At 28.9% G+C, this 19435-nt stretch overlaps 1 protein-coding gene and 1 non-coding gene across 10 annotated transcripts in view; one reads left to right on the forward strand and one right to left on the reverse strand.

The window, feature by feature from the left end:
• The window catches only part of LOC109601646 (liprin-alpha-1), a 168263-nt gene that overhangs the window by 68161 nt on the left and 80667 nt on the right, over positions 1-19435 (reverse strand). The gene's annotated exons all lie outside the window — the stretch shown is intronic.
• On the forward strand, positions 11064-11136 carry Trnam-cau (transfer RNA methionine (anticodon CAU)). The gene has a single exon. It is a non-coding gene; the product is annotated as a tRNA-Met (tRNA).

Raw genomic sequence — 19435 nt, forward strand, 5'->3', positions numbered from 1 at the left:
TTTTTTATTTTCAAAAGTATATAAATTGTGATATATTAAATTGTCTTCAGTTAAGATATGATCATTTTTTATTTTGTGAGAAATATTAAGAACTCCTTAAAGGCACACAAATATGTAATAAAAGTTTCTTATCTCAAAAATATACATTTTTTCTTACAATTTTTAGATATGTACAATTTTTCATTTTCAAAGGACATATAGGAATTTGTCATTCAAATATCAGATAAAAATCAAACTTTCCAAAAATGTATAATTGTTGATAATATTAAATTATATTTAACTAAGACATTACGATTTCATTTCTCAATAAAAATAAAGTTTTCAAAATATAATAATCTAATTGGTGATATATTGTATTAATTTATATTTAGATATTTTGATTAATTTCTTTACTTATTTACGTTTTTGTTACAGTTAATAGATAGGTCCTACTTTAATATTATTGAAACCTTTCTTGAAACTAAATTATGTGATTTGAAATGAATCCTCAAATTACCGCAGTGTAATAATTGTCTCGTCGTCACGGCGCATTCGCCATTATTAAGAATTACGATTATGACATTGTAAGTTAACCCCTCCAACAAGAGAACTCAAAGCGAATTTCCCATTTAATAAAGTCAATAAACCACCGAATAAAATAAAAGGATTGCGCGATCCACCGAGCCAGATAAGGCACGTACGAAATTAATTAAAGCGAAAACTGCAGTGGATTTCTGCGGTCTGTGCCGCGTAAGAACGTCAAACAAATTCGCGATACAACAATGCGGAACAAAATATGCACCGTAGTACATCAAAAATTCAAAACCTCCGTCGTAACCACGAACATCTTTAAATATTAAAATGATCCACCCCGTGCGTTTTTAAGGGGAATTTCATTAAATAACTTTGTTTAGATAATTTCGGGTCTAAATATAAATACCAACGCGAGTTTGCGGTTTCGGTTACTGTTTGTAAAACGTGGAACAATTGTTTGTATATATGTGGGTCAAAACAATTTGGTGGTATAAATACGTATTCGAACGTTGAAGCTGCATACTTTGCACTTTGGCCAACTAAAATGTTTCCTGAAGAACGCCCTGTTTATTTAGTTTAATTCGAATTAAGTTCAAACATACACAATTACGCTGAATTTACATTCCATTATGCAAATATGCGAACCAAGACGGGAAAAGAGGTATTAAGTTCGGATTGCACAGAAGATTTTATACGGTTTATTTACACTTCGTGTTGTCTCGGCATATATCATACTTCTAACAACAATTTTCAGTTTAGGTACAAAGAACAAGAAAGGAAATCTAAAACAACTCTGCCTTACAATAATATCAGTTTACACGTCACGACATAAATAACTAGGCGTCCATTTAACGAATCCTTCCCGTGTGATATTCTCTCGCATCGATCTTAATGAAATCCCAACCCCGTTCTTTTTCCATGCGATCCCGTACCGCTGCAGTCGAATGTATATCGATTGCATTGCCGTCACCTACCGAAGAGGAAATTTATTTTGACACTAAAGCGGACGGAGGCGTCGTGTAAATACACATTGGTCTAATCTCACGTGAATATTCAACGCACCGGTATCTCTATAGAATCTTTTACACCATGTCACAAACACGGACTAATTGTGATTGCGGACTGACGAATAATTGAATGTGCTTCTGCGTTTAGATTATTTTTCAATGCGGTCGTCCAATGAATTTTTGATTTCTAATTTGTATGCTAATCGAAGGTGCATAAAAAGGCTCTTCGGCAAAATTGTTTTACAACTTTATTGGAGTTTTCAATATATCGTCTGGTTATCTGCATGGATTTAAAAAATTGAAGGAATTTCAATTTAAATAAGCACTTTTATTGGACACAAGGTTATTAAAAGTCGTGTATGATACAAACAATAATAATGACTAAAATTTACCATATAAGTCACTAGAAAAAAGCACTAAAATCAACAACTGTGAAAAGCAAAGAAAAATTATTTAATTTAGTTTAAGGGAATAAAAAAATTGAGGGCAAATAATATGTCGTTTTTTTCTGACACTGATGGATAAAGGCAATTCTAAATGAAATCAGGGCGGGATAGATTGTTTCATTTTCTATCAGATAATAATGAATTACACAAGAGAACATAAAAAAACAACAGTGGTTACATTTGGAAATAGTCGTTTTTTAATAAATTTATACAAGGCAATATTTCAAATAGAATTTTAAAATTAATTTTTATTTGAACACTAGAAAGAATAATTTAAACTGCGCTAACAAAGTAAATATAAAATCAAATCTCACTGTAGCAAATACTATTCAAATAATAATGAAAATGGGAGCAATAATATGCATGAACAATTTTCATAGATATTTAAAAATATTATGTGTTCAATTAATTTCTATTTATATGAATGAGTCAATAAAAATATCAGTACTGAAATATTAGAAAAACGTTTTACATATTTAAAAAGCACATTGGCATTCAAATTTAATAAAAAATATTCAAATTTAATTACTTTACATTTATTAATATGAATTATATAAAAAAATACTATGAAATAAAAAAGAAATTATGAAATAAATTATAAATTCTGCACTTTTGAGAGATCAAATTAACACAAATTATCCCTCACACCTAAATTGAATTCTAGTAAACATAAACAATACTAAACAAGGTTTCTGTTTAAATATGTCAACATTTGTAAAAACGAAATGTTAATGAATTTTTACAGTATAATATTTCAAAAAAGTTAATCAATTTTTCATATGTACAGCAACAAATTAAAGAACCTTATTCATAATTCCATAAGTGACAAGACCAATTAATGAAGGTATAATTTCAAGTGCACTAGATCTACTGTGAAGCATGGTGGAGGAGGAGTTATGTGTTTGTGGAAAGAATAATTTAAACTGCACTAACAAAATAAATATAAAATCAAATCTCACTGTAGTAAATATTATTCAAATAATAATGAAAATGGGAACAATAATATGCATGAACAAATTTCGTAGGCATTTAAAAATATTGAGTATTAAATTTATTTCTATTAATATGAATGAGTAAATAAAAATATCAGTACTGAAATGGCAAAAACACGTTCTACATATTTAAAAAACACATTGACTTTCAAATTTAACAAAAAATGTTGAAATTTAATTATCTTACATTTATTAATATGAAATCCATAAAAAATACCATGAAATAAAAAAGAAATGATGAAATAAATTATAAATTCAACACTTTCTACACATCAAATTAACACAAATTATCCCTCAAACCTACATTCAATTTTAGTAAACTTAAACAATTTAAATATGTCAATTTTTGTAATAACAATTTTTCTGAAATATTAATGAATTTTTATAATATAATATTTCAAAAAAGTTAATCAATTTTTCATATTTAGAGCAATAAATTAAAAAACAAATCATAATTTTATAAGTGAGAAGAATTTCAAGAACACTAGATCTACTGTGAAGCATGGTGGAGAAGGTATTATGGTTTGGAGATGTTCTAGGTTTGACATGCGCCCGCTGGTTAGGTTAAACAGGATAATGGGTCTAAGTTCTCTTTTCAAATATTATTTTAAGCCATCAACACATATTGAAATGGTTAATCAATGAAAATTTTGTTGATGAGAGTATCCCAAAAATTGTAGTAATGTGGGAAGATTAACGACATTTTAATAATGTAATTTTTATATTAAAAGGGTGTGGTTAATTTAATAAAACATTTACCGATATATCAAATAATAATCGAGACTTTCTGAAATTGTTAATCAAGGATAATTTAATTGATGAGAGTGCTCTAAAATTTGTAAAAATGTGGTGTGTAAAACGAAATTTTAATAGTTATTATATTAAAATTAAAAACATATTTGCATCTTGCCATTTATTGTTCCCAATTTTGAGTTTTTGAATTATTAAAAAATAGCCCCAAAAAAATAATAAACAACAAGTGCTTAATTATAAGACACATCTTTTAATAAAACATTCACCTTTTTATCAAATATTATTTTAAGCCATCGAGACATAGTGAAATGGTTAATCAACCATTGAGACAGCCTTAAAAATTGTAGAATAATGGAAAGTTAATGAATGAACTCTACGAAGAAGTTCAAAATCAGTGGAAAGAAATATTGAATGACTATGATGAAAAGCTATTGAAATCAATCAAAAATTGAAGTTATTAAAGATAATTGATTGATATGCTTATATTAAATAAGCGAAGGTACGTAAGGTTGTTTTAATTAATAATTCCTGTACTTTAGACGCTTCAAATTTTTTTAAATGTTAATAAATATTTAACTAAACTCCCTGATAAATGATACTGCCATATTGTTATCCAATATACTGCATAACTAACAATAATGTGGACATTTAAATATCGAGTCAATTCTAATAATCTATCTAAAGTTACTTTAGAAATTAAAATAGTAGATGTACAAACATATAAAAAAATATTAAGATTAAAATTAACACTACACAGAGAATTTAACAATAGTAGTGTACTTAATTTTTAAATTTTAAAAATTAGTCAAAAATACATTGAATTTAATAGATATTCATATAATATTATAATATAAAAGTAACGAATTTCTTTAAAACATTGATTAAAAATTCAACAGAACCCAACTGAGTTAATAAACAGGAGTTAAATCTGAGAACAATTGCACCGAAACGTCAACGTTCATAAATTATCAATAGAAATAATAAAATTCAATTGCCCATCTAGAAGGCTTTAATTAAATGCCCCTAAGAGCATATTACCGTCAATAAAGTTAAAGAAATCGAATTAAAGAAACGTAAATTAATTCAATTGTAACAAAGCAGCAACCCTACAGGACGCCTAATTAAGAATCGATTCCAAGTAAATTTCAGCACGTCAGCAATTGATAGGCCTAGATGCGTAAACACGTATTCATTACACCGCAATTCATCAATTATTCTACGCGTTAGTGTGCAGCACAGGAACAAAAAAAAAAAAATACAGAACTGCACTGATAAATGCGTACGTATGCCGGAACGATTTTTTCAAGCCGGCAATATTTGCGGAAAGCAACGTCAATCGCTAGACAAACAAAGACTCGGCAATTAGGCTCATCTCCGGCAACGAGTGCGGCACATTATCGACAATGTGGGCTTTTGGATGGAGTAATTCAGCGGGAAGACGCGCGTGAATTAACTCGATCGAGCGGCGGTAATAAAGAATCGATACGCGGCACACTTACCCGTCCCCCAGACCAATTGATACGTTGAATTATTTTGCTCGGCCACGCTATTTATGCATCTGGCATTTGCATAATGCAGATAAATGCACCAAATTTCGATGATTTATGTGGCGCAAAACCAACAGGAGATGCCTTTAATAATTTCATTACCTGTTCATCTTCATTTAGCTAAGATATAATATTAATGAATTCAATCAAGGTATTTACATTATTTACATAGTTATATGACATTTTAACACTGATGTTCATACTATAAATAAAATCATCTCATTAAAATCACAGTTAAATGAAAACTAAAAATAACATTAACATTTTGACATTTATTGTTTCTAGTTTTATTCCTTTTTGATAATTAGAAGATGGCAATAATAAAATGATAATAAACAACAACTTTCTGATTTAGAATAAATAATAATTAAAATATTCACTTTCTTATCAAACATTATTTCAAGCCAACTGGGCATACTGAAATGATTAACTAATATTAATTTAGATGATGAGTGTAACCTTAAAAAAATTTGGAAAAAATACATAAAATTTTAATAGTGTAGATTTTATATCAACACTAAAAGCCTAGTTACATTTTGTATTTTATCGTCCCTACTTTTTGGATTATTAGGAAATACAAAAATACATCTACTACTAAAACATTCACCCTTATTTCAAATATTATTTTAAGCCATCAACACATACTAAAATGGTTAATCAATGAAAATTGTGTTGATGAGAGTATCCTAAAAATTCGATTAATGTGGAAAGTTTAACGAAATTTTAATAATTTAGTTTTTATATGAAAAGTATGTGGTTAATTTAGAAAAAACATCATTTAATAAAACATTCATCTTTTTATCAAATATTATTTACAACCCTAAAAATTATAGAAATATGGAAAATTTTAATAACTTAATTTTAATTTTAAATTTGTCATTTGTAGTATTGTTCTCAATGTCGAGTTTTTAAATTATTAAGAAATAGTCACAAAAAAAAACAATAAACAAGTGGCTAATTTAGAAAAAAACATATGTTAATAAAACATTCACCATCTTATCAAATATTAATTTAAGTCATCGAGACATACTGGAATTGTTAAACATTGATAATTACTCTAAAATTTGTAGAAATGTGGAGTGTTAAATTTTAATAGTTTTTACATTAAAACTAAAAACATATTTACATATTGTCATTTATTAGGATTATTGGGAAGTAGCCACAAAAAAATAATAAACAACAAAAACCTAATTAGATGACACATATTTTAATAAAACATTCACCTTTTTATCAAATATTATTTTAAGCCATAGAGACATTGAAATAGTTAATCAACCATTGAGACAAATCTAACAATTGTAGAGATGTTAAACAAAATTATTAAGAAATAGTCACAAAAAAACAATAAACAAGTACCTAATTTAAAAAAAAACATATGTTAATAAAACATTCACCTTCTTATCAAATATTAATTTAAGTCATCGAGGCATACTGAAATTGTTAATCAATGATAATTTAGTTGATGAGAGTACTCTAAAATTTGTAGAAATGTGGAGTGTTAAACGAAATTTTAATAGTTTTTATATTAAAACTAAAAACATATTTACATCTTGTCATTTATTGTTCCCTATTTTGAGTTTTTGGATTATTAGACAATAGCCACAAAAAAATAATAAACAACAGTGCCTAATTAGAAGACACATCTTTTAATAAAACATTCACCTTTTTATCCAATATTATTTTAAGCCATCGAGACATTGAAATGGTTAATCAACCATTGTACCAATCCTAAAAATTGTAGAAATATGGAAAGTTAAACTAAATTTTAATAATTTAGTTTTTACATTAAATTTCAATTTTGTCATTTATAGTATTGTTCCTAATTTTGAGTTTTTAAATTATTAAGAAATAGTTACAAAAAAAAACAATAAACAAGTGCCTAATTTAGAAAAAAACATCTGTTAATAAAACATTCACCTTCTTATCAAATATTAATTTAAGTCATCGAGGCATACTGAAATTGTTAATCAATGATAATTTAGTTGATGAGAGTACTCTAAAATTTGTAGAAATGTGGAGTGTTAAACAAAATTTTAATAGTTTTTATATTGAAACTAAAAACATATTTACATCTTGTCATTTATTGTTCCCTATTTTGAGTTTTTGGATTATTAGACAATAGCCACAAAAAAATAATAAACATCAGTGCCTAATTAGAAGACACATCTTTTAAATAAAACATTCACCTTTTTATCCAATATTATTTTAAGCCATCGAGACATTGAAATGGTTAATCAACCATTGAGCCAATCCTAAAAATTGTAGAAATATGGAAAGTTAAACTAAATTTTAATAATTTAGTTTTTATATTAAATTTCAATTTTGTCATTTATAGTATTGTTCCTAATTTTAAGTTTTTAAATTATTAAGAAATAGTTACAAAAAAAAAACAATAAACAAGTGCCTAATTTAGAAAAAAAACATCTGTTAATAAAACATTCACCTTCTTATCAAATATTAATTTAAGTCATCGAGACATACTGAAATTGTTAATCAATGATAATTTATTTGATGGGAGTACTCTAAAATTTGTGGAAATGTGGAGTTTTAAACGAAATTTTAATAGTTTTTATATTAAAATTAAAAATATATTTACATCTTGTCATTTATTGTTCCCAATTTTGAGTTTTTGGATTATTAGAAATAGCCACAAAAAATAATAAAAAACAAGTGCCTAATTTAGAAGACACATTTTTTAACCTCCTTACCAAATATTATTTTAAGCCATTCAGACATACTAAAATGGTTAATCAATAATAATATAGTTGATGAGAGTATCCTAAAATTATAGAAATGTGGAGAGAGTTAAATGAAATTTCAATAATGTAATTTTTATATTAAAACTAAAATCATATTTACTGACTGTTGTTTATTCCTTCCAATTTTGAATTTTTGAATTATTAGGAAATAATTCAACTTAAAATTGGATTTTAAGAAAAAAGTCACAAAAAATATAAACAACAAATGTCTAATTTAGAAGAAACATCTTTTAATAAAATATTCAACATCTTTTCAAATATTATTTTAAACCATTCAGACATATTGAAATGGTTAATTAATATAATAATTTAAAAATTATGTAAATTTAACATTGTTAACATGTTCTTTTTATACATATTAAAATAATAACATAACATATGGAACAATAAATATTGTTATTTATTGTTCCATATGTTTATTTTGAGACCAATTTATTGCCCCTTTAAATCAAATATTATTTTCATTCATTCAAGCACACTGAAGTGGTTTAATTCCAATATCAATTTCGCTTATAAGAGTGGCTTAAAAATTATAGAAATGTCGAAAAATTGAGTCAGCAACTTCCACTCACTCACATCGTAAAATTTTATCCTTGATAAAAAATAAACAAAACCGTAGAGCCACCAGCAAATGCAATCTTCAATAAATGTATTAGTTTGGATATTGCATTTTCGAAATATATCCAGGAAGAGACGGTTTCCTCCAAGAACACTTACAACCAATAAATGGTTTCACAAAATTCAAAATGACTTTCCGCCTCAATGTACAAAAATAAAACGCAGTACGCAATCTTTTTTTAAAATATCTGATTCATATCGAAATTATTTATTTAACTGACGCGTCTGAAAATTTATGAAAAACTTTAAACTACTATTAATGTGATGCATTAAACGTCATCGACCTCAAAACCCTACATACATGTCAACTAACACCCTAACAGTTTAACACCAATTACTCCGGCGAACACCCAATTTACTACTGATAATCGTCTGAAAATACGCGTTAATCGGTCACGATAGGTACGCGCGCGTGTGTCTGTTGCATGTGCACGACGGCGACGTGGGGCGGACCGGTGGCGGCGTCGCGACGTTCGCGGATTCACTGATCGACGGACGGACGGCCGGCCTGGCGCGTGCATCTCCAGCGTCCGACGCCGCCGACGCAGGCGTCCAGCCCCTTGGCGATGCGATCGCATCTTTTTCACACATCCAATACGACTCGTAAACAACAATTGGCGAAATCTAAACAATCGAAATGGATCCGAACAACAATCATGCACGATTACATTTATCAATGCACATAAACCAATTACACATCTTTTAAAAATTCAACACCATGATTAACTCTAATGGACTGTGCACTTAGTCACTTGTATTATAAATGCCGGATCTGATATAGTTTGACGTCGCCTTTTTCGAATGCATGCAAATTTTATGAACTCAAAGATCGTAACCGTATTATTATTGTTCAGCAGTTCGCTAATTTTAATTAAATTTACAGTTATTTCCGATGTTGCGACTCGTTAAATATGTAAAACTAATTTAGTTGTGCAGGTACCTGTAATAAAACTATTTATGCAAATTTTACTGTGTTAAATTAATAAAATTAGGCAGCACTTAAGTTACTTACATCCGTAAACTTTTAATTTAGAAAAGTATTAAACTGTTTTTGTCTTTGAACGAGGTATAAATTTTAAATGTCCATTATTTATATATGTTTTATGAAACAGTAAAAAAGTATAAGCTGCTATCTTGTCTGTTAGAGAGTTAGTGGACCACTGTTAGGGGAGGACTTGGAAATACTGAGAAATGAAAAAAGGCTGAAAGAGTAGAAAGAATTCCTCTTATTAGTCAAATTTTCAAGTAACGTTATTTATATAACGTTTTTAAACAGTCTGCTTAAATTTGTGATTAAATTTTTACGTATCTCACTTTAAAATTTAAACTGAAATTTGTTGTTTTTATATAACAGTCCCAATTGGTGAAGAATATCTTTCTGAACAATGTACGGTCTGATTAGTTTAGTTTTCAGGAAAGCTTTATTTATATTTATTTAAAGTTTTCGGACAATAATATTCATACAATCATAATTAAATTTGTATGTAATTCAGGTAACTTTTAAAAATTTCCGGTGTTTACTATATATGGGTAAGACTCTGAATTGGTGAGAAATATCTTCTTAAATGTTCTATGTTCATCTTGAAATCTGGGGAAGGAATATTATGGTATTTACACTCTTAACGTAACAGAAGTATATGGTGACACAAGTCTGGAGAAAATACAATTAGAACATAATGTCCCATGTCACGTATTAACTTCTTCAAAAAATAGTTTAAGAGGAATCAAGTTAATAAAATTACATTTAAGAAGAGAAATAGTGGACACAACATAACATAAAACCAAAAGAAGTCCAAAAAATCTTCCTGGAAAAAAAGTGGACCACGGTGTTAGTAAAATTTCTCCCCTGAGAAACTTCTACGAAAATAAATACAAATAGATCAAAATAACAACCAACATTTTTAGTCTTATTTCAACCAAAATATATTCTAAATAAACCTCAAAGCATATACACTATCGCTCATATATAGTTTAGTTTTCAGGAAAGCTTTATTTATAATTATATAATAATATCCATAAAATTGTAATTAAACTTTTATGTAATTCATATTAAAAAATTAAAACAAAATTCTAGTACTTTTTAAAAAGTTTCGGTGTTCGCTATATATGGGTTAGGATATGTAAGACTCCGAATTGCTGCTTCTTAAATGTTCTATGTTCGTCTTAAAGCCTGAAGAAAGTAATTTTATGCTATTGGGCTGCATGGCTGCTAATGGAGCTGACCAATTGTATATTTGTGAGGAATAAAATAAGAAAAGAAAAATAGAAAAATAGTATATGGTGACACAAGTCTGGGGAAAATAAAATTAGAAAATAATGTAACATAACTTTAGAAGAGAAATAGTGGACTCAATATCAAAAGTATAAAGTAACAAATTAAAAAACAGAATAATTTTATTGAAAAATCGATTCTTTTTAATTTACACAAGCCTCGGTAGCGCAGTAGGCAGCGCGTAAGTCTCATAATCTTAAGGTCGTGAGTTCGATCCTCACCCGGGGCAGAACTTTTTGGAAATCTTAAAGTTTTATAAAGGCATTAAAATTTATTAAATTAATGACCTAGTGGTGACATGCGCATGAGCTGTGCGTGGTACTGGACAGTACTTGGACATTGCAACATTACTTTATTTTTCTAAAATGAAAGAATTTTTCTAAAATAAAAGTAGCCTAAGTTACTCCTTATTACATCGGCTACCTGCCAATAACAGTCCCGTCAAAATCGGTCCAGCCATTTCAGAGATTAGCCGGAACAAACACATAGACAGAGAGACAAAAATTGTAAAAAAAGTTATTTTGGTGCATGTACGGTATTTATATTCATATGCATGTAGTAAAAAAAATGGTTATTTCAATATTACAAACAGACACTCCAATTTTATTAATATGTATAGATGTATATGGTTTTTTATTTTATATTTGACCCTTGAATTTTTTTCAAATATTATTAAATACCTAACTAAACCCCACTAATAAACAATTATATTGCCGTATTGTTGTAATCAATCATTCTGCATAACTGGCAACATGTTAATATGGATATTAAAACATTCACTTTTATCAAGACAAATGGAAATTTCTAAAGTTCCTCTGCATATGAGCGAGAGTGTATTTATGGGATGATGCTTCATACTTTTGGACAAGGCTGTACATAAATAAAAATATTAGAAACCCATAAGTAATTGATAATTAATGGCTGAAGTAAATTAAGTGAGTACACGGCACTTGTGTTCAGTCCCCCAAGCCTAATTTGATGGCAGCAATAAATTGTCCAATTGTGCTTTATTTGTACGATTAAAACTTAATTGTTTAATAATAAATGAACATGACTGGTATAATAATATTACACAAACCGTGTAAAATTGATACGCTTCATAAACATATCAATATGGTATTACGCGTGTAAAAACCGCCCCCATCAAAATGGACCTATTAATAAAAACACAAAGCTGAACGAATTGTAAAATCAACAATGCTTCATTAGCAGACCGCGAAATATAATATCAGCAAACGACAATGCGACAGCCCGCACTCTAATCCAGAACATGTGTTGATATTTTGTACGGCAAGTGCGGCTCAATTATTATAGTTTGTCAAATTCAGTACCATGATTAACAGTTAAATGAACTATTTCAATGACCGCAAATGGCCATTTTAATTGAACTTATCGATCGACCGTCTACATTATGCACAAGGGACACTTTTTTATGTCCATGCGTGACTACTGTCATTTAATAATGTATTTTCCCCAAAGCGCAATTAATAACTAATCCATTGAGTTCATGCACAAAAAATCAAATAGTCAGTTAGTGAACAATAGGTTAAGGGAACATTTAGCGGGGAAATCGTGTCGGTGATAACAGTGGAAAAACAACGCCACAAAAGGGTTTTCAAATGTTACAACACTTTGGGGGAAGTGGTGCCATTAAACCAGGATTCCTGTCGTGCAGTTTGACATTTCGCAGGTGCTCCGTACAATTCTTTTCATTAGCGATTATACGGGAAGTCGAAGACGTAAGTCGATATTCCGGGAATTGCCTCGATTTTAAATTAATATTTTAATTTAGACGGCGACGAACTGATTATGCCAAATTGGATTCGCAATATGCAGACATGGATACACGAATCGGACTCTACGGCCCAAAGGACACAGCTCTGAGTGCACTTATCATATTGATTTTGTCGTTTTAGGCTAAATTTAGTCGACTCTGTTCACGTCACATAACTAAATAATTACTTAATTATAACTGATCACCGGAGGTCATCACTAATTTGACTGGTTTAAATGCAACTTACTGTCTACCGTGTCGTCAAGGCATACCTACAAAAAATAAATTATGATTAATATTTTTAATTTCACAAAATTAAAGGAGTTTAGTCTAGTTAATACTTTTTCGTCGATTAATCAAGTTACAAGTTGAAAGGGTCGACAAGGTCGGGAGATTTTTGACTTTGAGGAAAAAAGTTTCGCTAAATGGGAAGCAAAAAATGCCACGGTTCTCTGCTCTGATGATCATCTTGATACTTATAGTGGTAATCATGATACACTGAATATAAGGTAGGATATTGCGCATGGTGGGCGGTGCTTATTTTAGCGCGAATACGTCACGCGTAGAGTAGGTTTTGAACTGAACAATATGATTTTGACCTATAATCTGCGAATTACTATGCCCTTTGGCAATTTTGTTTCAATAAGCATTATTAAAAGTAAATAGTTGAATATACATGTTAGCTTACGTCTTCACCTTCACCGATGGACCAATGCGACGTGCTCACATCTATTTAGACTAGTTTTGTTTTATAAACAAATCTGAAGTATTTGTTTACATTTAATAATCGGGGCAGTTCTTAAAAAAGAACCAGGCAGTCAAGCTTTAGATGTAGAGGGTTAAAGTACGTTTGTTGTAATAAAGCGTATTATTGTGAATTTAGTGTTTTAATCAAACTAAAAAGACAGATTAACAGTCGCTAATCTATCATACATATACTTATTTAACATATGTACGGTATTCTTTTCGGCGTTTTGTTTCTGTGTGTATTGTTTTTTACATAATTTCTGGATTAAATTTGTGTATTAAAGTGATAAAAATGCGGTGTGCTGTTGTAGGATGTAATTCTGACAACCAGTCTAAACGTAGTCCTATCGGAAACGTTAGATTTTTTAGATTTCCTAAAGACAATAATCTATGCAAAACGTGGTTACATCTCACAAAGAGAAAAGACAAAGTAAACACAAAAAACGCTGTAATGTGTTCCAAACATTTCTGTGAAACTGATTACAAAGTTATCTTAAAACATATCCTTCTGGGTTACACTCCTAAAAATTTTCGCGCACTGAAAGATGATGCTGTTCCTACGCAAAATTTACCCCAATCAGTTGTACAATCACCTTCAACTTCTGGAGCTGGAAAAAGAAGAAAAGTTGCGTACAAAAAAGAGAAACAGCACGTTTTATAAAGAACATGCTTGAGGCTGAAAACACGTAAGTTTTTGAAATATCAAATTGTGGTGGTGTGTTGCTTTGATTGTATGAGACTAGCTTATCTTTTTGCTTAACAGGGTTGGGGAAAGGGCAGCTCAGCCTGTAGTTAGTAATGATTGTAAGGTGGAGGAAAATTTAGATAATAATATGGTAGTGGAATCAAATATTACTTTGGAAAAGGGTAATGGTTTTTCTATAAATCATTTATCATATCATTTGCTTATGTGTTAAAAATTTTAGTGTTCAAACAAACGAAACATGGAAAAACTTAGATGACCTCGCACTTGAAAATGAACAACTTAAAAAACAACTTGCTGCAATTAAACGGGTTTTTAGTGAAAATGACGCTTTACAAAATTTGGCAGGGTTTGTTTGTTACAAGCTAAAAGATTCCACCTTACAAAGTCCAAGTCAATCATGGTCATGGATTGATCACCTCACTGAGGGTGGTTTATCAAAACCATCGTTAAGTTTTATGTCTCAAGTTGAAGAATTAAACAAAGTGTTTCTCGAAGTTAATGGTGAACTCATAGTAACCGAAAAACAGAATTTTATCCATGATCTTTTAATGAAAAGTAGTAAAATTGATTGTCCCATACAAGCAAAACAGCTTTTTTTTAGAACTAGAATGTTCTTCAGAATTAAGGAACTCAACAGGGCTTTAAGAGACAAATCAATCGGCAAAAGAAAATGGAAAAAAATTGTTTCGTAGATTCAAGTGTTAGGTTTTTATGTTTTTTGTTCTATGTTTACCTGTCAAAATGTATTAATAAAAATTTATATTTAAAACCATGGTTGGTTATCCTTATAAACTTTAATATTGTAATAAACTTTTAAGTAAAAATTTTTTTACGGCAACAGTAATGCATCTTATAGCACAGTTACGCTAAATTTTTTTATCTTTAATTTATAAAATATGGCATAACAAGCATTTTTTATATTAGATTTTTTTGTAAACTATGAAAATAAACACATTTCTGAGAATATTCGTATAAAATTCATATCTCCGTAATGCAAGTTACTCTACGCGTGACGTCATGCGCGCGGCCGACCTAAAATTGAACACGGGAGTATCCGGCACTGAGTGGTAATTGTCAGTTTCTATCGGAATCACGCTTAAAGCTGTCAGGTAAAATTTGTCTAAAAATCTCCAAAAAAGGTAATTCAACAAAAAAAAACAAATCAATAAAATATCTTTATTATTAAAACACTAAAATGAAAAGATAAATATAAAATATTTGTAACTTCTTATCACAGAATTAAATTATATACCTGACTGGATTCAACATTTATGTAGTTGTGATTAATTACTTCTAGTTCTTTTATTAACAATATGTATCGATGTAAAAGTTGTTAGATAATTGTTGTGAAAAAAATGATTTAAATGATATTTATATTATTTTATTTTTAAATTCACAATATTACTTTCTTCGATTAAAAAAAAAAAATATTATAAAAACCTAGTAAAATTATTGAAAACATTTAAGTTTCTAAATTAACATTTAGGAGGTCTGACTGTTCAGAGAAGTCAATCTTCCTTTTTAATTTTTTAACAAGAAAAATGTATTTAAGAAATTTGTTAATTTATCTTGAAAACATTTACCATTATTTTTATTAAAATTTATTATTTTTTTTTATTTTAAATATTTTAATAGATAAAAACCGATAAATTCAATTTTTCTGAACATAAATCGTTAAAATTTTTGTTTAGAGATTACATTAACAGAAAAATCAGTTTATCTCCTTAATTTGGAAATCAAAAATAGAATTTAAAATACTCAGAAAAAGGCTTAAAAATTTTATTAGTAAAATGCTTTGAAAGTAAATCTAGAAAATCACTTATTTATCAAAATTTTAACTTTTTTTAAATTAGACAACTAAAAGTTTATTTAAATTTTACCCTATTTTTTAAAATAATTACACACATTACATATTAAAAACCTCAAATTTTAATATACAGAAGTGAACTTTATTTTCGCAATTTCATATTCTACTACATATCATAATCTCGTATCATTAATGTATATGTAATGTATATGTAATGTATATGTAATGTATATGTAATGTATATGTAATGTATATGTAATGTATATGTAATGTATTTGTAATGTATATGTAATGTATATGTAATGTATATGTAATATATATGTAATGTATATGTAATGAATATGTAATGTATGTCATTCTCGTATATGTAATTTCAATTTAAATGGCTATACCATATCCTATTCCTTAAAATTTTAACAGGTTGATGGTCTAACCAAAATGTCTATTGTATGTTTTAGCATAATTATATTGAATATTGGAAAACATTTGGATTAGTTAAGCATTCCCTATACATAAAATGAATATTAATAGATAATGTCAAAAAGTATAAATAAGCATTTGATTTGTATCTGATATTACATTACATTTTTGGTAAAATATCCGTCAATATTGATTTTATATATAAAAAAGACTTATGCCATTCGGATGTTTCCTTATTATCCAATTTAATTATGTTAAAACAAATATGGCGTTTCATTAAAAATAACAAAATTATTGATGTGCTAAGAAGCACAAAGTTAAACGTTAATAATGTGTCATAGAGTACCAATAATGATTCTTTATGGAATGGTCCTTGGCTAACGTATTGATATGTCAAAATTTTTGAAAAAACTCAAAAACTGTTGAGTTTAGGTATAGGACTTGGTATAGCCGTTTTATTTACTATTAGATACAGAATTTAAAAGGCCAAAAATATACAAGGTGTTCTGCAGAAAATAACAAAGTTGATGTCACTTCCGGCAAAACCGAAAATGAAAATTTTGTTAAAAATAAATTAGGAAAATAGTTCAAGTCAAGTTATAATTGCTATATAAAGGCTATGAGACGATAAATATACCGAATCGGCCCCAGAAAGAGATCGGGCTCATAATTTCAGGGAATCTTAGTACTAATAAGATACTTCGATAGTGCGAGTTTCAAGTCTTTATCTATAACCGCTTCTGAGTAAATCGAAAATACTGAAAATTCGGAAAAATTAATTTTCTCAGCGCTGTGTGAATCGATTGATCTAAATGCCGGATATGTTTTGGGGGACGATGGTAGCTTTTCGGAAAAAAAATGAGAGCTATATCGGTTCACAAGGAACTTAAAAAAAATGAGTTTATTTTCTTAATTTCAATTTTTAACCATCTTACGATTACGACACAATTATGAAACTATTTTTTTTTTTTGAATTCCTCGTCCAATTTCCGATAAATATATGAGCTTTGGGAATTTTTAAAAACGGTACGCCATATTGAAAAAAAATAAAATCCGATTCGGTATGTTATCGTCTCATGGCCTTTCAAATCAAATTTTTTTCGTTCTCCAAAAACCAATGAATAAGTTAAGTGATCACCCTGTATATATAACTATATAAAAACTTAAAATATACATTTTGGCTGTGATAAAGTATTTAGCAACATTAGACGACAGCGCAAAGAAAATTGAAATCCTTGAATGGGGCGAATCAGGAAACCCGACGAATAAAAACTTAAGTGCTAACTTTAAAGCCACACAGAAAATTATATTCAATATTCCGACCGTCGATTGCGACGCGAGTGCACCGTTTCCGCAAATTTGCAACTTTCAGGTCGCATCCAAGACGGTGCCGCCCGTCTAATTCGGCGACCTCGAATTTTTAACCGGCAATAAAACTTGGGAATACGGTCAACTTGTCACTTCCAGTTCCGCGGATCGCATCGCCGCAGAATCGGTTGCCTTGCAAATTTCCACCAATTTAATAAACTTCTTATTTTTCGCGCAAACTTCGCAACTTGACTAACGCAATAAACTTCGTATTTATGACAAGCGTCGCTTGTACACTTGCGCTGGAGAAAAACAAAATCGCGGACCTGTCACTTAAGAAACAATTTCGAGTAAATTGCGTTACGATTTGCTAAACACAGCTTGCCTGCATTATTTTTGAACTGCTCGACGTATTTTGAAACAGAGTTGTACTAGCTTCAAATTTAATGGGGGAACTTTAATTTTGTTGTATTGATTACACGTAAACGAGACGAGACAGACGCAGTTATTAATCGTTAACGATAAGGGATAACGCTAGCGATGTATCACGTTATGATCGCTGAAAGATTAATCACCTGCACCCTGGTGGTTTGAATACAAACTGAGCCGACCACAAACACAACTTCCTAAGTGGAATTTGCAACCTGGCACACATAATTACTCTGGGAGGCCAAACAGTGGAGATCGTCGGCCATATTATAGAAACAACTATTGAATCGTTACCTATATGTATGTAAAATATTCAAAAAAATAAATGATAATAGCTAGAAATAATTTTTAAAATTTTTTAATAACAAATAGGAATCTAAATAAATAATCAATACATTTTTATTCTCAAACTAGAAAGAAAAATTGATTTTTCTGTTTAATCAGTATAACTATTTTCCAGAATATTAGTAAAATATGTGTAAATTTTTTTATAAAAAATATGGTAAATGTTCCCAAGACTAGATAAGCAAATAAATAAATAATCTTAAATACACTTTTAGTTTTCAAATTAGAAAAAAATATATATTTTTCAGATTAGTCAATGTAAATATTTTCCAGGCTTTTATTAGTTTCTGTAATATAACCAAAGACCTCACCAATGGGACATCTGGAACATTGAAAGCATTTAATCCACCTTGTGATTTTAAATCTTATCTATTATTAGCTCTTTCAATATTTAACTTGTTAAAACCACATTTTTTAATAAAAAATATGGTAAATGTTCCCAAGACTACATAAGCAAATAAATAAATAATCTGAAATACACTTTTAGTTTTCAAATTAGAAAAAAATATATATTTTTCAGATTAGTCAATGTAAATATTTTCCAGGCTTTTATTAGTTTCTGTAATATAACCAAAGACCTCACCAATGGGCCATCTGGAACATCGAAAGCCTTTAAACCACCTTGTGATTTGAAATTTATCTATTATTAGCTCTTTCTTGTTCCCACCACATTTTTTAATAAAAAATATGGTAAATGTTCCCCAGCCTAGATAAGCAAATAAATAAATGATCTTAAATACACTTTTAGTTTTAAAATTAGAAAAAAAATATATTTTTCTGATTAGTCATTGTAAATATTTTCCAGGCTTTTATTAGTTTCTGTAATATATCCAAAGACCTCACCACTGGGCCATCTGGAACATAGAAAGCCTTTAAACCACTTTGTGATTTGAAATCTTATCTATTATTAGCTCTTTCAATATTAACTTGTTCTCATCACATTTTTTAATAAAAAATATGTAAAATGTGACCAAAATTAGATAAGCAAATAA

The sequence above is a fragment of the Aethina tumida genome, chromosome 3 (assembly GCF_024364675.1).
Source record: "Aethina tumida isolate Nest 87 chromosome 3, icAetTumi1.1, whole genome shotgun sequence".
Taxonomy (NCBI): Eukaryota; Metazoa; Arthropoda; class Insecta; order Coleoptera; family Nitidulidae; genus Aethina; species Aethina tumida.